We start from the raw sequence: 23,961 nt of genomic DNA, 5'->3' as shown, positions 1-23,961 counted from the left end.
GGTGACCTTGGGCTAGTCACACTTCTCTGAAGTCTCTCAGCCCCACTCACCTCACAGAGTGTTTGTTGTGGGGGAGGATGGGAAAGGAGAATGTTAGCCGCTTTGAGACTCCTCAGGGTAGTGATAAAGCGGGATATCAAATCCAAACTCTTCTTCTTCTTCTTATCTTTTTACCTTTTACTATCACAGAAAGCGGGACGCGGGTGGCGCTGCGGGCTAAAGCCTCAACGCCTAGGGCTTGCCGATCGAAAGGTCGGCGGTTCGAATCCCCGCGGCGGGGTGCGCTCCCGCTGTTCGGTCCCAGCGCCTGCCCACCTAGCAGTTCGAAAGCACCCCCGGGTGCAAGTAGATAAATAGGTACCGCTTACCAGCGGGAAGGTAAACGGCGTTCCGTGTGCGGCTCTGGCTCGCCAGAGCAGCGATGTCACGCTGGCCACGTGACCCGGAAGTGTCCTCGGACAGCGCTGGCCCCCGGCTAATAAATGTGAGATGGGCGCACAAACCCCACAGTCTGTCAAGACTGGCCCGTTCGGGCAGGGGTACCTTTACCTTTACCTTTATCACAGAAAGCAGCCCCAGGTGTCTAGCCTTGTCACTGGCCTGTTTCCTCCATGCACCCTCAGGTAAGATGAACTTCAGGGTACCGGCACTTTGCTGCCCAATGTTGATTCTTCCCCTTCTGTGCTGGTCCTTTTGCCAAAAGTTATAATAATAAGGGATTGGTCACATAGCCAAATCCACCAAGCTTACTTGGGCCAGTCACTTACCCTCAGCCTAACCTTCTTCACAGGGTTGTTGTGGAAGGATAAAATGGGGAGGAGGAGAACTATACAGTGGTACCTCAGGTTACATACGCTTCAGGTTACAGACTCCGCTAACCCAGAAATAGTGCTTCAGGTTAAGAACTTTGCTTCAAGATGAGAACAGAAATCGTGCTCTGGCTGCGCGGCAGCAACAGGAGGCCCCGTTAACTAAAGTGGTGCTTCAGGTTAAGAACAGTTTCAGGTTAAGTACAGACCTCCGGAACGAATTAAGTATACCTGAAGGAGCGTCTCCACCCCCATCGTTCTGCCCGGACACTGAGGTCCAGCGCCGAGGGCCTTCTGGCGGTTCCCTCATTGCGAGAAGCGAAGCTACAGGGAACCAGGCAGAGGGCCTTTTCGGTGGTGGCGCCCGCCCTGTGGAATGCCCTCCCATCGGATGTCAAGGTGATGGAAAACTACCTGACATTCAGAAAACATCTTAAGGCGGCCCTATTCAGGGAAGCTTTTAATGTATGATATTTTAGTGTTTTTTGGTTTCTGTGGAAGCCGCCCAGAGTGGCTGGGGAGACCCAGCCAGATGGGCGGGGTATAAATAATAAATTATTATTATTATTATTATTATTATTATTATTATTATTATTAACCTGAGGTACCACTGTACACACCTTGAGCTCCTTGAAGAAATGGTGGGATACAAAGGCAATAAATAATTGGGGGGTGGGGAGAATAATACCTACCTCAGAGAAGAACACTTCAGGACACGTGAAAAACGCATTCAAGCTCAGTGGTGATGTATTCACTAAGTGCAAGAGGACATGACTCTGCCCTAAGGAGCTTACAATCTAAAATTTGCCACAGGAGGGGGGGAAATAGAGGGAAGAGAGGGAAGTAGGGGAAGGCAGGGCTAAAACGCATAGCAAAATGTGGCAGTTTCAGTTGCGTTGGCCTTGGCTGAGTCTCAGCAGTATGGCATGAGAACTAGGGGGCTGAGCGAGTGACTTAATGGAGAAACGTAAGTCGTGAAGAGGCGTTTAAAAGAAGGAGGGCAGAGGCATTCTGGGAGGTAATTCCAAACATATGGGGCTTCTAGGGGGAAAGGCTGGAGTCTTTCAAGGAAGCAGGAGGCCTTCAAACTGTAGTGGAGCTGGAGGAGCAAAGGGAAAGGAGGTGAGGGCTGGAATGTATCTGGAGGCAAGACCATGGGATGTTTTCAAGAGAAACACAAGGGGTTTGTGCTGGATCTGGGAGCAGATGAGAAGCCAAAATAAGGATTTAAGCGGGGGTTGTGTAATCAGAGCAGTAAGAGAGCCATCCATCACTGAAGATCCCTCATTTTTAAAATTTATTTTGCACTACCCCGTGTTCTCGTCTGTAAATGAAATCAAATGCTTTGTCTTCCAAGAATGCAGAATATTTGTAATGGTTCAGTGGGCGGGGTGGGAGAATTCCAGCAGTTTCGTCTCTCTCCCTCCCCCTCCATCACGCATGTGTGTTTCCTGGTGGGAATTAATATAGAATTATGAAGCATTATATGAATTCCTTCAGGCTTCTAAATGCCTTCCTTTTTGCCTACGGCATCTTTTGCCTGTAACATACATTAAAATGAGCACTCTTAGTATGGGACTATCGGAACCTTTCTCCGATCATTGCTACTGCTGTTTGATTCTGCGTGGATATTATTTAGTGCTTAAAATCTATTAAAAATGCACAAATGAACTTATGAGAAAACATTGCCCTAAGCATATTTTTATGACCCACACATTTTGAATATTTAAAACTATACTACTAATAATAAAGCAACACATTCTCTGGGGTTTAATTTTGCTTGTGTATGTTGATCTGATGGTTTGTGAGTTTTACTACATTCCATTAGGGAAATTTTACCAGGGAAGTAGAGTTAAATGCACAAAATGGTTTATCTTAAATTGGTAAAATGAACCCTCAGTAGAGCTCGTTTACAAGTACTGATTCCCTTGAATACTCCCATTGTGAAGGAGAATTGCACATGTAGTTTATTGCTGATACACTGAAGCAAGAGAGAGAACACAACATGACTATTAGCAATCGCTTACGCAGTATATCCCACTCTTTGAAATTGCTCTGAGTGCTTACTGCTTACTTGAAGAGCATCCTTTGCATTCTTATCATAGGCTATAACTGAAGAGGCACCAGCAATGTCAATTTCAAATTTGGCTCTTATATCTAGGCTAAAAGTTGGGCTTAAGGCCTATCCGTGCCATAATAGCACAGCAGCATCAAAATTTAATAAGACTTGCAAATAGGAAATGTTCACTTACAGAGTAAAGATGTGCATTCATCATGGGAGAATGAAAAGTTGAATTAAATAGGGCACACTGGAGCCTATTTCCATTTGTTTCAAAATTAATGCAGAAGGGGAATGACTAGGCAGTCTTTCCATTAGGTCTCTGTGCATTAACTTCCTCAGTGGTAGGGATCATCTTCAGCTTTCCCCTCCTCTCTGGTGATGGGAGAAGCTGACTGCTGCAGCCATCATTTTGTTTTTACTACATTGTTCTGGATCAGTGCAACATCTGTAAACATTTTGACTGAAAGGCAATGGTAGCTGCAAAAATAAGCTCCCCCTTGTTGTCAGTTTTTGCAAACACGCTGGCACTTAGGGAATGGGACAATGCCCAGAACAGCTACCAGATATGGTTTAGCACTGATGAGCAGGACTGTAATGTGGCACAGAATTGAATTTGTGAAGTCTTGTACTTAATCATACACCTGCCACTTTAAATTGCAAAGCATCCTGCAGATAACCATGCAATGTTTACAGAAAATGTAGACGTCAAGACAAGACAGTTGACCTCAACCCGTGCAATAAGGACCTGTAACATCTGCTTGATAACTGTGAAATTCATCAAACCCTTTGATTTCCACATGTACACTCTTGCAAATGGCCGTATGTTAATAGCTTTAATATTGAGCTAAAAATTGTTGTCATTAGTAGTATCAAAATGGTAATGCATCGACTTACTGAACGGAGAATTTTCAAGTACAGTGCCCCCAAACCACCGTGTGTAAGAAGCCATTAGGAGCTCTTAACATTATCAGCATGTTGTTGTTATTGGGACAGCAGCTCTTTATAACCACCAAGCATATAAGCTGGAGAGAAGTGATAATGTTTTAGAAGTCTTTGAGCCATGGAAAAAAAAAACATGAATAGGAAATCTCTTTTGTAGTGCTTCCCTCCCTGCCCCTGCTAGTTATAACAATACGACCAATGTATTTTACGGTAAATTGGGATTCAAATATATCAGCTTCCCATTGTATATCAAGCAAAAGTAGCTCTTTTTAAATATGTAATTTGGATGATATCTTACAACCTTGATTTTTTTAGAAATTGTGTTTTATGTGACTCCTCTGAGATGGTTGGGAAAGTCCACCCTGGAGCTAGGGGCCAGGTCAAGTGTCCCCCCACTTTTTGTGTGTGGACTTTCAGGACTGGAGTAGGAAAATCAAGTGACTTTTTCAGGTAACATTTTTTCCTGTATTTACAGTGCTATATAAAGTTGTCCAAAGGCTTTTAAAACTTTCTCTCCATCTTTTTTATACTTTAAAGCAAGACACAGCTTTATGGTGTGCTTGGCAGATACCACTTGCTTTAGAAGTGGGCTCTCTCAGGGACTTCGTGTGGAAAATGGAGCTGTCCTCATGGGTTGATAACGGGGGGTGAGATTTCCCCCCCATCCGATGTAACAAGATGAGTTTCCAAGAGTCATGCATCTCATAGCCACACAGATCAGGGAGGTGTATTTGCAACCAGAACATGTAAAATGTTTTGCATTCAATTGTAAGAAACACAATGTGTAAAATGTCCCCCCTCCCCATAGTGGTAATTCTTTTCAGAAGGCAAACCATGAGTAGATTCTAACATTAGCTGATAAAGTAGGGTTTATTACTGAGAAAGCTAGTAGCATGATTAAATATTCAGGGAGAAATCTAATGCATTGCAGGAAATACATGAATATATTTCAAGTCACTAATGTTTTTATCTTGTCAAGATTCACTTGAAGAAGAGGAAACTTCATTATTTCTAATATGCATGTTCTACATGAGATGAGTAAAGCTGCTTTGTTCTGTTCCCAAAAAGCTCCAGCAGAGGACCAGGTTTCAGTGGTACCTTCTGGAATATCATGATTAAATTCAGAATCTGTCGGATCAAATTGGCTGCTAAACTTTGCTGAGCATGAATGGCAAAGCCACGTGAGGCCGGGGAGAGAGTACAACATACCCAGGCCATTCCAGGCCCTGGCACAATTGTGCAAAGGTATATCATATCAGTCACTTAATGTATGCCATCCATTTTTCAAAGTCACACAACCAATATGTGCATGTACAATGAGGCTTTCTGTGATCAGAACATGTACCAAGGCCTTGCACAGAGAGTTATAAAATGTTACATGTCAGTGCAGGTCAGAAGCTATAATAATTGAAAGATATCACAATGCAATATTGTTGGAAACAGGATCAAAGAGATCAAATATATGATACTGGATACAGTCAAAAGCAGCATAAAGCTCATCTTAAAACTAATACAAAATATAGTGAAATAAAAGGATGGTAGTTTCCAGAAATCAGGAATCAGCATGCATGAGGACACCTCATTTGCTCACTAGGTTAGTCGAATTCCATTCACACTGACACCAGATTTATTAGAAATTATTTGGTAGGGTCCGAGCTGTCTGGACACACTGGCTCCCACCAGCGTACCGACACAACGCCAACCTCCCTACCACTTTGCTCCTCTCCCTTCCAATAAGCGACAGCGGTACCACTGCTAGGAGGTCAGGTGGATGCAGCTGCCCCTTCTCATTGACTGCTCTTGCTCAGAGATAAACTGGGCATGTGGACTTTGGGAACACCACATTATTACTTATTCCTGGCAAGCTGCAGCAATGCTGCCTTTGGGAGGTCAGATGTGTGCAGCCGCTCATTCAAGCCAGCTACTCCTGTCTCTGAGCTGGTTACGTTTGTATGTATTTCTTATTCTTCTTTGGCGATCACTCATAGCCGAGTAAGATTGTCTTCCACAAACAAGATTTTGGGTTTTTGGAAGTTGCCTGTGTGTGAATTTGTTTTATGTGTGCAGATCAGTGCACGCTGGCCAACGCACAGTCTTCGCAGTAAGGTTCTATTCTGATGGCATGAGTAATCACGACGACGGGTAGATTCTTTTCTGCTGCAGTCTTCATCCGCCTTCACAGCCGTTGTAACATACTGCTTGTTATCTTCCGCCTGTTTTGCCGTTGAGGACTATTTGGATCATTCTTTGTCTAGCTCCTCCCCTTTGACCTTACCGCCTTGGGTGACCCTTCTGGGTGTACGAGACTCCCAACAGCTTCGCTCACAAGGGTCACAAGAACGTGCAAGCCCCCTCACCATGACAAGGTGATGATCCAGCACATATTCACACCCCAGTGATGACTGTTGAGAAGATACTAAGGACTCAGTAGTAGCAAATCAACATGAGCAGAGGCAAAGTTGTTGAAATTTTGTATCTCTTGTAAGTACTGGTAATCAAACAAAGTCAAACTGTGCAGAAATGCACAAATACTGTGCAGAAATGCAAGAGGAAGACGAGAGCAGGCTGTTCCTGGGAGGGGAGGGCCAACACACAAATGCAATCACATACAAGTTTGTCGGCAGGTTTTCTGCCCCGGGGACGTCATGCGTGAAGAATTGGAGTTGAAGTTTAGTGCACAGTCGGGACTGGAAGTAGAAGAAGAAGAAAGGAGATGTCTGGGTCATATATGCTGAATGGCAGAAAGCTGTTTACCTGAACCAGATATCATTGTAGAATGGGAACCTGTGAGAGGAAGCAGAGAATGAGAGAGAGAGAGAGAGAGAGAGAGAGAGAGAGAGAGAAGGGAACGTTAAAAGAACATCCAGAAACAATGGAGATTGAGTTTATGGAACTACAGCGTGACAAGTTGTGATGGTGATTATGTCAGACAGCTCTCCACATGTCTTCCATACCTCTAAAAGAGACCCTGTTCCTACTTTCTGTGGGAAGGATATTTGTTCATGATTTAGGTGACGCCATTCCAAGCACAATAAGATGCTTTGGGGGTCACAATTTAAATCATTGTAACCAAGGGATGTACTGAAGTTGTTGTTATCAGGTGAAGAAGACCTGAAAAGGCTTTCATAGCCTTGGAAGCTGCAGTGATTTAAAGTTAAATTTACTAGTGATTTCAATGGATTAAAATAAGACTAATAATTAAGCCGCCCATATACCTTTCTTGAGGGACGCGGGTGGCACTGTGGGTTAAACCACAGAGCCTAGGACTTGCTGATCAGAAGGTCGGTGGTTCGAATCCCTGCAACAGGGTGAGCTCCCATTGCTCGGTCCCTGCTCCTGCCAACCTAGCCGTTCGAAGGCACGGCAAAGTGCAAGTAAATAAATAGGTACTGCTTCGGCGGGAAGGTAAATGGCATTTCCGTGTGCTGCTCTGGTTTGCCAGAAGCAGCTTAGTCATGCTGGCCACATGACCTGGAAGCTGTACGCCAGCTCCCTCGGCCAATAAAGCGAGATGAGCGCCGCAACCCCAGAGACGGCCACAACTGGACCTTATGGTCAGGGGTCCCTTTACCTATACCTTTCTTGAAGCACAGGCCACTGGGTGCTTCTGTTGCATAGCCTCCATTTATTTCAGCAAGGCTTGTGTGGAAGCAACACAAGCAACTCCTTAGTAATGTTAAAGAAGGCAGCATAATTGTGATACAGGTACACAATGCGTGGTACATGTACATGTACAGGTACATGTGCATGGTAGAATGAACTGGGATGCATGGCACATAATTGTGTCTGCGAGGTGGGTACCGGGACTTTGTGAAGCCAACGTGGCATGGAGGGGTGGGGATAGCAGAGATGTTGGCAGAAGGGACTGGATGTGGTTCACAGGCCACTGGCTTCCCACCCCTGGATATGTGGTAAAGTAGCGCTATTTGTGATCGCAGCAAGAGAGCCCTTTCTTTGGATGGTAGATTTAGGAAAACCACTCCACACAAATTAGGCTTGCTTTAGTTCATTCTCATCCTCCGTTGCCCTGCTCTATCCATTTGCTGTAGGCACAGAGCGCCACCACACACAACGCTCAACCTGTTCCTTTTGGTGGAAGGGTAAATTCAGCATGTGTGTCTATTTGTGCATTAAAACGCAGGAACACAGAAGCATAGAGACCCAGTGGCTTCATTTGAAAGTATAGGATTGTACTCTGAACTTTAGAACTAAGCAATGGTGCTTTTTAAATTTTACTTTGTTAACGATTACAGAGGTTGGTTTGTGCACCTGCTGAATATAAGCATTGCTTCTTTAGTTTACATGTAGTATCTTACACAGAAGGAACAATCGCCCTCTCACACATTTCTTACTTGTTTTGATTTTCTTCCTCAAAGGAAATGTCCTCACTGCAGTATTCTGATATGCTGAAGTACGCACAGATTTCCCCACATGTAAAAAGCTAGATGCATCCAATTGCTTCTTTTATTTAAAATTATTTTTGATGGCTTTGCATTGGCCTGTTAATAGCACAGCCTTATGTGGCTTGTGAGGTTGCTCCTTTGTTGCTGTTTTTATTATTCCTGTGGAGGTTATCAAAAGAAAGACAATTCCTTTCTTTTTCCTTTCCACTTTTTGAAGTTGGTTGCTTCTAAGAACAGTATTAAGACCACCAGTGGGTTCTCTGAGGAGATTTCAAACTTAGATATGATCGAACCTTTAGGGTGGCGTGAAACAAAAGAGCAAGAGTTAAAAGGCTTTGTATCCATTCATGTAAATAGTTTCCAGAAACCTGATTTACACAGAGGACCGGTCACCTAGTGTGAAACTCCTGTTGGTTCTATTAGGTGTTTTAGTTGGCAAACATGGTACCTCTCTGGTGGTTGCACAAAGCTGAAATCACATTTCCTTCAGATTCCAGATGTCCTTATGCTTTTTTGTGGAATCCACAGAATACATGCATACCTTCCCAAGTTCCATGTTATGCTGGAATCTGTGGGTTGTATTCAACCTAGGTCCTACTCACAGTAGACCCACTGGAGCCAATGATCCATTAACTTCAATGGGAAACTCTGTGTAGGACTTGCATTCATCTTTCATATAAAGCATATTTCATGTAAAGCTATGGAAGTAACCATTCTGCTAATATCGCATTAGATAATCTTCCCACCTCCTTACTTTTGTATGGGCATATGTTCCTTTGTAGGGACGCGGGTGGCGCTGTGGGCTAAAGCCTCAGCGCCTAGGGCTTGCCGATCGAAAGGTCGGCGGTTCGAATCCCCGCGGCGGGGTGCGCTCCCGCTGCTCGGTCCCAGCGCCTGCCAACCTAGCAGTTCGAAAGCACCCCCGGGGGCAAGTAGATAAATAGGTACCGCTTACCAGCGGGAAGGTAAACGGCGTTCCGTGTGCGGCTCTGGCTCGCCAGATGCAGCTTTGTCACGCTGGCCACGTGACCCGGTAGTGTCTTCGGACAGCGCTGGCCCCCGGCCAATAGATGTGAGATGGGCACACAAACCCCAGAGTCTGTCAAGACTGGCCCGTTCGGGCAGGGGTACCTTTACCTTTACCTTTATGTTCCTTTGTATTTGACCACCTAACCTCAGTTTTGCTAGATTATTTGGGCACAATACTTGAATGTAGTTGTTTTAGATGTTTCCTGCCACGTATGGACTATGATATATGAGTATTTGAGAGCTAAGAGGTGTTGAACTGGTAGATTTGGGACCAAGTATAAAACTTAAAAACCCAGCAGTTTTGGCACCTCTATTTCTCAGTAGTATTCTGAATCACAGAGTGTCAAATTTGTATTTCCTTTTGGAGCTGAAATGTAAATCTCCTTCAGGCACTAGCACATCTTTTATTCTTGTGGAGCTCTGTGGGTTTTGGGGTTGTTGTTTTTTTGGAAAAAAATCTTATTTGAGACCAGGAAGCAATGGTGCTTTGGGAGAGTGGAAAGGCTCTCAATAGCAGCTTTATGTCGAGTTGATTTTCAGATGCAGACACTACAAATCCCTCGATATATAGCCATATATTTGACAGTTCACATTGTTCCAGTATACTTAAGTACATGCCTAAAAGCTAAATGTAACTGACAAGGAAATGCCCATGCTTAATAAAGTTAGAATTTGAGGAAAATAACAATGGTTCCATCTGAATGCTTAATAAATTAATGCCACTTAATGAAGCAGGGCAGTTCACGGAGATGTGGTTTAAAGCAGGCCTGCTAAATATCGAACAAGTCTTTTTCTAGAAAAGTAGACTTTGATATCATCTTATGAAGCTCTTCTCTGGATGTTCCCTGCACAGACTTCCTTCGCGAAGAGACTCACCTACCGAATTACCTTTGTGGCACCAGGCGAAATAATTTTTATTTCCCCAGGCTTAAAAAAAAAAAAGTTCTATTTTTTTAAAAGGAGTGCATTTCTGTGTCTCCTGGAAGGGTGTTCCCATAGCCATATCAGGCCTCCCACTCTTGGATGCTGAAGACAGAATTCCCAGCACTTGGGAGAGAGATCCAGTATCAGACCCCACCACCATGGAAACATTCAAAGGACTGGTCCATCCAAAGTTGGCAGTCTGAACTAGATGCCGTTGGTTTCCTTGCTAGGCACAGCCTTGGTCTGCCCAGTAAGTTCTACCACCTGAATAATAATAATAATAATAATAATAATAATAATAATAATAATAATTTATTTATACCCCGCCCATCTGGCTGGGCCTCCCCAGCCACTCTGGGCGGCTTCCATAAAAACCAAAAATAGAGTAAAATATCACACGTTAAAAACTTCCCTGAACAGGGCTGCCTTAAGATGTCTTCTGAATGTCAGGTAGTTGTTTATCACTTTGACATCTGCTGGAAGGGCGTTCCACAGGGCGGGCGCCACTACCGAGAAGGCCCTGGTTCCCTATAGCTTTGCTTCTCGCAATGAGGGAACCGCCAGAAGGCCCTCGGCGCTTGACCTCAGCGTCCGGGCAGAACGATGGGGGTGGAGACGCTCCTTCAGGTATACTGGACCGAGGCCGTTTAGGGCTTTAAAGGTCAGCACCAACACTTTGAATTGTGCTCGGAAACGTACTGGGAGCCAATGTAGGTCTTTCAAGACCGGTGTTATATGGTCTCGGCGGCCACTCCTAGTCACCAGTCTAGCTGCCACATTCTGGATTAGTTGTGGTTTCCGAGTCACCACTGAAGTGAGGGATAGTATTTACCGGCAGCAACGAAACCCCTCGTAGTGATGGAAATGACTGAAAACGATTTTAAAAACTGGGGGGATTTTTTAAAAAAACTTTCTGAAAAAGCACCGTATTCCCAAGATATGCAATTATGGCTGCAGCTCCTCTCATCCCTCAATGAAATAGGCTGCAAGGGTAATTGATTCTCTTTGAAATAAGTTATTCATACATGCTCTAGTCCTCATGCTCTTCTCTCCCCCCCCCTTGCCCCTAGGAATGTGGCAAGGTACTGCTATGACATCAATCAACAGTGACACGTAATCAAGTTGGGGAGGCTTGCGCAGCTGTACTGAAGGGACCTGATGCGTTCCCACTTCCTTGTTTGTGGATGCAATAATTTTGACAGTAGAAGGCAGGTTGAGAAGATGTCACAAAAGACATCCTAGTGGGAAAACTGTGGAGTACGGCCATTCCCAGCTTTACTTCAAAGTGATGTCGGTGTAACGCAAAGATATATTAGCTAACCTTAAACTCCCTAAGCACTCTGTCGGTGGCTGCGTCATTCGCTTTTGACATGATCCGTCCAAGAGCTTAGGAGGAACACTTGGTTCCGTGTCTACTCCTTTGTGGCTGCCATCTCCTTCTTTTGTTAAGGTTCAGGAACAAATCATCCATGAAGCTTAGGCTCAGTAATAAAGCACAGCATACTAAAACAATAAACCACCATAATGATTCGACCAGACTATTATGTGTGCGAAAATGCCCCTGTTGTCTTCAGTATATGTTAGTGTGCACTATAAGCAATTAGCTCAGCTTGAACTCTGCCCATGCCCCAAGAACATGTGTATGACTTTTTGAAAAAACCATTTTTTTAATTTTCCAATAAAACAGCCAATTAACATATCCATCAAATCATAATCATAATCCAATTAAAAACAATAAACTAAAATTAAAAAACAACAACCAAATTACAGTCCTAATTATTTCCCCCCCCCCAGGCTTCCCATAGTCTGGACCACTGAAGTATAATTCCAATATCTTCGTTCCTTCCTTCTTCTAGAACATGTGTATGACTTGATAAATCAGCAAAAGGCCCTGTGGTGCAAGTCAGCACTATCCCATCTGACCAGGTTGCCCCATTCACTCTGGGCGGCTTCCAACAAATTTAAACACAATCAAACATCAAACATCAAAAACCTGCCTTCAGATGTCTTCTAAAAGACAGATAGCTGTTTATTTCCTTGACATCTGATGGGAGGGTGTTCCACAGGGCAGGTGCAACTACTGAGAAGGCCCTCTGCCTGGTTCCCTGTAACTTCACTTCTCGCAATAGGGGCCAGAAGGCCCTCGAAACTGGACCTGAGTGTCCAGGCTAGACCAGGGCGTGGAGATGCTCCTTCAGGTATACAAGGCCGTATCTCTGATCCAAGCGTGTGCCAGCCGCAAGCTGCAATTGCCTAATTGATCATTCAAAACCCTGTGCCATATGTGCCTAGAATCCAACCATTATATCACCCCTTGTAAATGAATAGAAGCCAGACAGCAAGCAAGCATATCCTAGCATAATTAAAGCAAATATACTTTTTGCATTTGTTCAGAAGTCATTCCTTTGCTAACACAGAATGTAATAAATAAAGTAAGGTTTTACTAAACATAACACTTTACTAAAATAATATTTGACAGGTTGGAGATGCCTTTGTGGCATGTATTTAACCCTCTGGCAGGAACTCAGTGGATATGATGCAATGCAAACTATCCTAGTAAGTTCACACCTAAGACTTTTGTTAGATGATGATAAATTATGTCCAGCCTGGACCCTTCACGGAAAGCCCTTTTCTAGATGCTGGGAAAGGTTCGCTGATAGGTTTGTCCTCTCACTGGCTATACATTGCACACCCATTTTGTTCAGCTGCTGGGATCACTCCAGAAGGGATGGAAATGAATAAAATACATACCAAGAGTTTGCTATGTTAGAAACGGAGGTGTCAGAATGGTCCAAACAATGACAATTGTCCTATATGCCAGAAATGGTTAGTAAATTTGAAATAATTATAGAATTGTAATTGTGTGGTGGTGGTGGTGGTGTTTATTACTAGCAGCAGCAGTAGCAGCCGCAGGAATGTGGCTTGCGGAGGTGAGGACTTTATCTTTTAGGTGTTGCTGCTTGTCAAAGAGAAATAATAACTTACTTAGGAGAGTGCTTCCTTCTCCTGGGTCTCTTCATGGCCTCTAACGCTGACCAATAGCAACACTATCCATCAGGGCAGTAAGGGCACACAGAGATGTTTCCTCCCCTGGCAAAATTTGCTGCCCTAAGCCCTAGCCCTTCCACCTTTCACAAGAGTTGGAAGGCCTGTTATTTGTACTGGCTTTTGGAGTGGTAGGGCGTTAGATAATGATGATATTTCAACTCTTGTTATGAGCTTTTAACTGGACGTTTCTGATTTGTTCAAAACTTATTGAAATCCTGCGGTTTAGGCGGGTTGTGAATTTGCAGCACTGACCCAAGCACGCTTACTCTGAAGAGGGACTTGATGGTTTAGCAGGGCTCACACTCTCTGACTAAGTGTGCATGGAACTGCAGCCTTAAATAAGCAATTAATAGCTGTCCGACGAGAACAGGGTGGGAGAGATGCTTCCTGTTGTCTTGGGAAAAAAGCTGTGTATCTCTTAAAGCAAGAACAATGTGATGTGGCTGCACCCAACAGGTATGGTTCACAAACAGACTCCTTTGCATATATTTGTTTGGTTTGCCTTGAATGTTAAATTACATGTGTCTGAACTATCTGTCCCTGGGGCTGACAGTGTGGTGGTATTGTTCCTAACAGCAGATGTAATGTGGGGTGATTGATCCCTCCATTTAGGAAACAGAATGCCTTTTGAAGTCAAGAACAGATGAAAGGGCTTAATGATTGACAGCAATTTATGCTGCCTTTGTTTTTAATTCTTTGACTCCTGACACTTTAAGACAGGACTTTAGAAAAGAAGGATGCCGTATCCTAGGGATACCGCTCTATTCATAATGGAGAAATCTTGAAGTAGCAGTACAAACTGATACCCAGATCTCAAATATATTAGGTTTTTATTTAAATATGGGGTGCAGAGGTTTGTGGGCATGCTGTTTCTGTTATTAAATCATTATGCACCTACCTCGGGGGTGGAAGGGAGGGGGGAAGCTAGCAATCTAACCAGAATAAACATTCTTCACTCTCCATAGTGTAAGGCTGCTATATTAAAAATTCTTCAAATAGATGACCCTGACAGGTGTTTTATTTGAGCAAAGAAAACAATAAATAGTAATATAATCCCTGTGGAGCTGGCATAGGGCTGTGTGGGAAATGCATAATTTCCCTTACTAAGTGTTAGAAGGTGCACAAATTTAATTTTGTTGTATTTATCCTTAAATTCAAAGCATTCTGCAAGCTAAATACAATTAAGTACCATAACTTGGTATGGGATTTTGTATCCTCCCAACCTTTTCTGGTTTGCTTGTGATTTTTCTCACATCCTTGAAATCCTAAGCATGTTTACTTTGTCCACTTTATTCAGTGGGACTTACTCCCAAGTAAGTATGTATATTATTGAAGCCTCAGTTGTGATTAGATATAAAACTACATAACCATTGCCATTCTTTTTCTCTTAAGAGTAAGTTCTGTAGTGAGTGGGGGGAATCAGGAAACATCAGATGCAAAAGAACGTGTTTGGTATATAGCATAATAAGATTTTGTAGCCTATCGATCTTTAGAGTATCAGAGCTGTAGAAAACAACTATACTGTTGCACGCACCTGTCTCGTGAGTGGTGAGAGACTCCAGATTCCAGGCCTTACTCAGGATTCAGTTTCCTTGGAATGAAGGTTGATGGAGACAGTAATGTATTTAGCATATAGCCTTCCTAGGATGACACAGTGTCCACCCAGGTGAGGTGGTAAAAGGCCCACCTGTCTCCTACAAGCAGTTCCAGTTGTCAGTGTGGCTCATACTTTTAAGAGGCTGATGAAGGTACTTAGCTGGGCCTGGCTAGAGCCCTTAGCCTCACAAAGAAACTGGTTTGCCCAGTTCAGCAGGTTCTTCTACTACAACAGGGTTTCCCAAACTTGGGTCTCAGGCTGCTTTTGGACTATGACTCTCATCATCCCTGATCACTGGTCCTGGTAACTAGGGATAATGGGAGTTGTAGTCCAACAACAGCCGGAGACCCAAGTTTGAAAAACCCTGTACTAGATTATAAACATCACAGATACAGAATAACAGGCCTGGAAGGGGATGCACAGATATCATCCATCCCATGCCTCTAATCCTGTAACAATACTTTGCAGTCATTAACTTAAAGAAGTTCATGGAAAGAAAATGTATTGGCTCGTAATCTGGTGAACCGGGTTCGCTTCCCCGCTCCTCCACATGCAGCTGCTGGGTGACCTTGGGCCAGTCACACTTCTCTGAAGTCTCTCAGCCCCACTCACCTCACAGAGTGTTTGTTGTGGGGGAGGAAGGGAAAGGAGATTGTGAGCCGCTTTGAGACTCCTTAAGGGGAGTGAAAGGTGGGATATCAAGTCCAAACTCCTCCTCCTCCTCCTCCTCCTTTTCATCTTCTTCCTCACCTGCACTCCCAGAAAGCTTCTCTAGTGATTTGGGTGGTCCTCCTGAACATTGTGGGATAGGACACAGGAGGCTGCTAAGGATGGGGGGAAATCTCCCCAAATCAGGCTCTCCCAGAATGAAAGGATAGGATAAGAAACATTCTTTCCAATGATACCCTTCATCTCACTTATCATAGCATCCTAGGCATTATTATTTTTATCAGCCGTTGGATATTTAATATATATGATTTCAAGTTAGTCCCTTTCTACTATTTGTTGTTGATATGTTTAAAATATTACTTTTCACTTGTGGGTGGCTATACAAGCTGGCAACCAGTTCCTAGACATTCAGTTAAAATTGCTTTGTGCTAGTTTACCTGCTGTTTAAAGGAAGGAGCCCTTTTGTGACTCTGTGTTCTCTAATAGATTTGATTCTGGATTCGCCTTTTAATACCCTGAAACAGCAATGTCAATAATGAGCACCTGCCCCATGTTCTTGCATACATCATAAGATGCTTATTTGACTATTTTTAAAACACAATAGTCACTGCATTGGGGGGATATATATATATATATATATATATATATATATATATATATATATATATATATGCAGGTTTTGGTGTCTTCGGGTGTCTTCCCGTGTAAGAGTCGGGGTGTCTGTGCGACGTTTCGACGAGGTCTCACTCGTCATCTTCAGGCTGGTGCTTTCGGCTTCTTGTTACTGGAACAGAGCAGAGTCTGGTGTTTGAGTTCCTATAAATACTGTTGAGGGGTGTGGTGTATAGCCTCTAACGTTCTGGGCAGAGAGGAAGTTCCTAGATTAGTGTGCCTTTTCTTCTTTTGTTCCTTAATTACTTGAGGGATATCTTGGGTGATTTCATGAGTGATATTCTGAATACCACTGGGTGGGTCATTAAGTGTAGATTAGTTGCTAAAGCTTTCGTGTCTTGACCTCTTGAGCTTGTGAAGAGTTTTTCTGAGAAGATGGCTGTGCTGCATTTAGTTGTGCTCTGGCTTGGCTTCGTGTATAGGGGCGAGCTGTGGTTTTGTGCCTTGTGCCAGCCAGATCTGTGTAGGGATTGCAGGGGGGTGCAGCATCCGGAGGTGCCACTATAGTTTGGCTACTGGATGGAGTCTGTAATATGTCTGTGGAGAGGGTCTGGGTTTGGGTCTGGTGTGGTTGATTGGTGACGGCGTTCTGTGTGCCTCTGGTTCTGGTGTCGGTTTTTGTGGGGAGGGCTAATTTCCAGATGTCTGGCAGGCGGGACGTGTCGTCACGCTTGTTCATGTTGTGAGGGTGTTTCTCTATCTCGATGGCTTCCATGATTATTCTCTTGTGGTGATGTTCCATGTTAAAGAGCAATTTGGAATCTGCAAAATTAATTTCGTGTCCTGTTTCTTTCATGTGTTGTTTCTATACACGAAGCCAAGCCAGAGCACAACTAAATGCAGCACAGCCATCTTCTCAGAAAAACTCTTCACAAGCTCAAGAGGTCAAGACACGAAAGCTTTAGCAACTAATCTACACTTAATGACCCACCCAGTGGTATTCAGAATATCACTCATGAAATCACCCAAGATATCCCTCAAGTAATTAAGGAACAAAAGAAGAAAAGGCACACTAATCTAGGAACTTCCTCTCTGCCCAGAACGTTAGAGGCTATACACCACACCCCTCAACAGTATTTATAGGAACTCAAACACCAGACTCTGCTCTGTTCCAGTAACAAGAAGCCGAAAACACCAGCCTGAAGATGACGAGTGAGACCTCCTCGAAACGTCGCACAGACACCCCGACTCTTACACGGGAAGACACCCGAAGACACCAAAACCTGCATTCCTGTACCCGTGAAAATCTACGAAAGCATATATATATATATATATATATATATATATATGCTTTCGTAGATTTTCACGGGTACAGGAATGTAGGTTTTGGTGTCTTCGGGTGTCTTCCCGTGTAAGAGTCGGGGTGTCTGGGCGACGTTTCGACAAAAACCGACACCAGAACCAGAGGCACACAGAACGCCGTCACCAATCAACCACACCAGACCCAAACCCAGACCCTCTCCACAGACATACTACAGACTCCATCCAGCAGCCAAACTATAGTGGCACCTCCGGATGCTGCACCCCCCTGCAATCCCTACACAGATCTGGCTGGCACAAGGCACAAAATTACAGCTCGCCCCTATACACGAAGCCAAGCCAGAGCACAACTAAATGCAGCACAGCCATCTTCTCAGAAAAACTCTTCACAAGCTCAAGAGGTCAAGACACGAAAGCTTTAGCAACTAATCTACACTTAATGACCCACCCAGTGGTATTCAGAATATCACTCATGAAATCACTCAAGATATCCCTCAAGTAATTAAGGAACAAAAGAAGAAAAGGCACACTAATCTAGGAACTTCCTCTCTGCCCAGAACGTTGGAGGCTATACACCACACCCCTCAACAGTATTTATAGGAACTCAAACACCAGATTCTGCTCTGTTCCAGTAACAAGAAGCCGAAAGCACCAGCCTGAAGATGACGAGTGAGACCTCGTCGAAACGTCGCCCAGACACCCCGACTCTTACACGGGAAGACACCCGAAGACACCAAAACCTACATATATATATATATATATATATATATATATATATATATATATATATACATACATATATTTATATATATAAAATATCAAGTGGCTGAGAGTGAAATTGCAGCCGAATCTGCCTATATCACCATTGTCACCATTGTGCCATATTATGCTTCTCTATTAAGGCATCACATGAGCTCTCTGCATTTTATGCAGGTTCCAAGACTGTTCCAGGAGAGAGAGAGATGCTGTTTTCTGCAACAGTGCTGTTTTCCTTGTTCATTGGCTAGGCTGCTTATAGAGTCATAGAATTGTAGAGGTGGAAAAGACCACAAGGGCCATGTAGTCCTACCCACCTCTGACCCTGAGATTAAGAGTCTTAAGCTCTACCAACTGAGCTATCCCAGGAGTCAACCATCCTTTTATTACATCTTGGTGTAACCAGGAGACTGTGCGCTGTATCAACTACACAGAGCACTAGAGCAGATCTCTGTCCTCCCCTAATCCTAGCATTCTGAGAATTGTCAGGGTAGGAGGCCAGTGAGGTTCGAGGCCACTGGCACCGCTGGGACAGGGCAAGCCCAAAAGCATCAACTAAGAGTATGAAAAGCTAGAGGCAAACCATGCGGACTAAGAGAAGCTGGTGGCAGTGAATGAAAAACATTTAATTTTGGATTGCCGAAAGCCCCCACCCCCACTCCCCCAAAACACAGTTTTGTTAGCTGACTTGACTGTTTGGCCATGCAATTTCCATGTTAAGGATGCAGTCTTTCAACACAGACACCAAAGTTGTGTCTCTTAGCACTGTTCATTCTACTTCAGCTATCACAGCTGCACTCTCTGCAATTGCTGCAACACAACACCTGTGCAGGAGATGGGCAATCCGTCATTAGATAATTCTCAGAGAGTGGGCAATCAGTCATTAAGAGCCCTTGACAGATGATGGTCTGGAGGGACATTTCTCATGCCCGGTAATGGGTGGAGAAAACACACAGGAATTTACCATTTTTAATCTGGATTTTTGTCTTGATATTTGATCTCTAACTTCAGCTCTCCATTGAAGTCCTTCTAGCGGAAGGAAGGAGTCATGTTGGAACTGACTGCTAGCTAGCAATAAGCGTAAATTAACACCATGATGACTAAAGGCAAAATATTTATTTTCTCTGAATCATTTGTTTCATGTTGAATGTAATTATGCATTTTTAAAGTCTTTCACCTCAGGCATTAATACATGCATATGTTATTAATCAGCAACACAAACAACCTATCATCTGTGCTGTAGTAAGTGTGAGGGCACTTCAGATGTGCCAGAAATGTTGTTTATAACGAAATGTGGCAGTGTGTACAGAACAGTGTTTAGCAGAAGTAGATTTGGATAAAGATTGAATCCCAACATTTCACAGTGGGCTTCCACATCCCAAACTGCAGAAGAAAGGTGCAAACAGCAGATAGATATTGAGGGGTCAAGGATCCAGGTTTGAGGATGTTAGTCCGCCATCTTCACTTAATCCCTGATGCTGCTCTCATTCATTTTTACCGGATTCCCTATCAACACCGGAGCCCCCCATTACAATTGCCAACCAATCATTTTCTGGCTGGACCACACAGTTTTCTTGCCCATTGCAACATTGGCACTTTTTTTAGAAATGCAAAATGTGTGTATTACTCTCTCTTAATCTTGGATTTCTATAAAATAGGTTTGTGGTGGTTTAAAATATAAAGAAAAAAGTATAAAATAAGATGTGATCATAACAGTAATAAAAATTATGCTAGCAAACACAGGTCAAACAGCTGTTTGTAGTAGTTTCCTTCCCATCTCCAGGGACACTTCCGGAGAATAGCATTGAGCGACTTCTGCTTAGTCCTAGGAGAAGCACCTTGTGGGGTCCCTTGGGTTATTATGGGATTTGGAACCAAGTGTCTTCAATATGCTGATGACACCTAGCTATATCTCTCAATTATCAGGAGATGAGATGCCACCACAGAAAATTTGTCTTGCGCATGTGCGTGTGCGTCCACACACACACACATATATAATTGTGTTCATGAAATACACGCATGCCCACTTTCAGCAGAATTCGAGTAGGGGAGGCAACTTCACCCTTCTTTCTCATGTAGATAGATTTAAATTGTCTAGGAAGTAGGTAGATATGCCTTCTGGATATGGATAGGGCTTGCCATCTGTGCCTGTTCGTCTTTCCAATCACGTTATTGTTACTCAAAGTTGTGTTTAACATTTCATGAAATTGGTACAATATCTCAGCCTGGCCTGGCAGTTTGCAAAAAAACAAAACAAAAACCACCCCAAACACTGTTTTTAATTCTCCTTACAGGGTTGTGATTTCACTTATGTAATGGGTATTGCTATTTACAGTATTGCTACTCTTTTGAGTGCCCAACATCAAGTATTTATTTGTTATATTATTATTATTATTATTATTATTATTATTATTATTATTATTATTTGAATTTTATATACCACCCTATACCTGGAGATTTCAGGGCAGTTCACAGAACAAAATCAAAATATAAAGCCACAAAATATATAATCAAAAGAAAAACAATAACCCAATAACACCCCCCCCCAAAAAAATGCATTTTAAAAGGGCATCGGATTTGCATGTCCCCAGGGTTACTGCAATTAGTCTGTCTAGGCATTTATATAATAATGGGTGATTGTTCTGTGTCTTGGAAAGACTGTGGAGGCAGGGGATGGGAAGGAGAGCTAGACTTCTTTTATTAAAATAACAAAAACCTTAGAAATAACAAAATGGTTTATTAAAAGGATTAGTTGTTTGGGGGGGAATGGGAGCAGAATTCCATATACAAGCCCCAGAAGTAATGGAACCTCTTTCTAACAAACTATACTAGACTGCTCTGCACCTTATTTCCTTGGGATAGGAAACTAAACAAAAAGATTTGAAATCATTCTCTGTATGTGAATGACGCACAGCATCAGGCAGCAAGACATTCCCCTCTCGTCAGAGGGGAAAATATAGCAGATCACAACAGATCCAGTCGTCTCCCGCACCAGCCCTTTGCTTTCTCTTTGCAAAGCTGTGAACAGCCACAGGCAAAGGAGAAGCTAGCAATTGCTGCAAAATGATGAGAAAGGAGCCACATTTTGAAAATTGACCAAGTGGATTTAAAGCAGGGGAAGAAACATGTCAGATGTACTGGAGCTTTCTAAATATCTTCACTGATTTTGAAATCTTGAGGATTCTTCTCCCTGAAGTATTTGCAGTTAGAACACGCTTCCCTCTGTGGTGCGTAGTTGTGATCGAGAGAAGAAAGTCTTGATCACTTTTTCATAACTTTTTGAAGGCACTGGTCATGGACATTTAATTTCCAGAACTTCTTTCATGCTAAGGTAGTTATTTAAACCACAATTTGAGATGGACAGTTTACAAGCATTACAAGATAGGTTTACCCAGTGCTATTTTTCTAGAAAAGTAGATGCTGGAACTCACCTTATAATGTCAATGGCGCCCACCTGAGAGGTGCCGGAACTGAGTTTCTGCAAGTTCTGGTTGTTGTTTTTAAAAAAGCCCTGGGTTTACAGGCATTTCCCATTGCAGAATTTCTGAGACATTGTGTTGCCTAGGCCACCATTTCCCTACCTGGAAAGTGTAAGTAAAAAGAAAGCTAAAGGCTTTTGACCAGATAATTGGAATATGAAATAGAAAGCTTGTGCAACACTTCTAAATCAAAGGAATGAGAAGAAAACTTGCAGAGGGCCTGATTTTGGAATGCACTCTTAAGTTTTCAACCCATGAATGAGATATTACTGTTTCTGTGAGTTCTTTTGAGGCCCTATCACTCTTTCTGCCTCAGTTTTGTTATTCTGTGAGGCCACGTGTGGTTCAGTTACTAATTATGTTTACATTAATATCCTGACTTTTCTCCGAGGAACACAAGGCGAACTAGATTATTTCTCCTTCCCCATTTTACTCTCACGTAGGAAGAGAGTTGGTTTAACACTGTGAGAACACAAAACTGGACTAAATGGCCCATTGGCCTGAATCAACAGGCTGCTCCAATGTTCTTAGAGAGTGTTTGACCCATGGTCACCCAGCGAGCTTTGCGTTAATCCTGCTGTGACCCTAAACCACTGACTACACTACAGTGTTTCTCTTTAGGGCAGTGTGATGTTAGGGCTGCCGGTGAAATCAGTGTAAAATATAGAGGTTTCCGATACAGTAGCAGCAGCCCTGAAATGTATTCTTGGTGTTGGAATAATGCTTAGCATTTAATATGTAGCACTTTTCATGAGCTTCCAAAAGTGCTTCATTTGCATTATATCAGTAATTCTTACAAGAAGCCTAGGCTGGCATTATCCTATATTGCAGATTATAGTTGAGAATGAGAGGCAGTGCACCCGTAGACTTCTGAGCTATTTGGAATTTCGTGGCACATAATTAGTTCTCTTTTCTCAGCTCTGAAGGGCGTTTTGTGTCCATGCTTGTGGTATAGCTGTTGGCTCCCACACCACTCTATGGCCACCTTCCTTTCCCCACATACCTATAGCAGTTCCCTTCTTCATATCTCTTTTTCATCATGCTCCCCACCTCCCCAATTCAGCTGCCCCTCACCTGATGAGTTTGGTAACAGCCATTTTTACTTTTGGGAAGCTCCAGAACTTCTTTCTTTCTTTCTTTCTTTCTTTCTTTCTTTCTTTCTTTCTTGGTTTTCACATATTACATTACCATACAAATGTACCAAAGCCAACACCATTTCCTCCCCATCCCACCATACATTTACATTTGTATTTCCTCAATCCATCATATTATTCTTTTCTCCCACTTCCCTCTGCCCCACTCAGATTTCCTCCACATTATACAATTTACAGTGGTACCTCGGGTTACATACGCTTCAGGTTACATATGCTTCAGGTTACAGACTCCGCTAACCCAGAAATATTACCTCAGGTTAAGAACTTTGCTTCAGGATGAGAACAGAAATCGTGCTCCGGTAGCACGGCGGCAGCAGGAGGCCCCATTAGCTAAAGTGGTGCTTCAGCTTAAGAACATTTTCAGGTTAAGAACGGATCTCCAGAATGAATTAAGTACTTAACCCGAGGTACCACTGTACATACAATAATCTTTGTATTCGACAGTCTTCTCAAATCATCTATACAGTGGTACCTCAGGTTACATACACTTAAGGTTACATACGCTTCAGGTTACAGACTCCGCTAACCCAGAAATAGTACCTCGGGTTAAGAACTTTGCTTCAGGATGAGAACAGAAATCATGCTCTGGCGGCGCGGCGGCAGCAGGAGGCCCCATTAGCTAAAGTGGTGCTTCAGCTTAAGAACAGTTTCAGGTTAAGAACAGATCTCCGGAACAAATTAAGTACTTAACCTGAGGTATCACTGTATATTCTTATTATCTTTCCTTGCTAATTTTTCTTCCATCCAGTACTTCACATTTTAATCTAGCTCCAGAACTTCCTTCTGCAGAATAGACCTGCACAACTGGCCCTTACTTCAACCCACATTAATTAAAACTGGAACATTGAAACCTCGTAACTTGAGAAAGGCACATCAGATATTCCCCAGAATAGATATTCCCCCAGAATAGACCTCTGCAGCATCCGGGGAGTTTTCTACCTTTTCTAAACCCACCCAAAAGGGAAGCTTGAAAGACGTCGGTGGTTTGCGGGGAGATGCCGCGAACAGCTTTCTCGCTGATCAAAGCATGCTTCCGAAACTACGCTAACTCTTGATTTTCCTCTCTCTGAAATCTGGCCAGCTTGCACCCTTCACAAAGTAGATTTCCCACACAGAATTTCATAATGATAGGGGTAATGCCTTGATTTAACTAACGA

The 23,961-nt window shown here is 43.2% G+C and overlaps 1 protein-coding gene across 7 annotated transcripts in view; it reads left to right on the top strand.

Annotated features, from left to right (window-relative positions):
- Positions 1–23,961, top strand: part of RBMS3 (RNA binding motif single stranded interacting protein 3) — a gene marked incomplete at its 3' end in the record, with an annotated part of 779,945 nt that overhangs the window by 576,534 nt on the left and 179,450 nt on the right. The gene's annotated exons all lie outside the window — the stretch shown is intronic.

The sequence above is a fragment of the Podarcis vaucheri genome (assembly GCF_965113315.1).
Source record: "Podarcis vaucheri genome assembly, chromosome: 12".
Classification (NCBI taxonomy): Eukaryota; Metazoa; Chordata; class Lepidosauria; order Squamata; family Lacertidae; genus Podarcis; species Podarcis vaucheri.
This window is presented reverse-complemented; position numbering and strand designations above follow the sequence as displayed.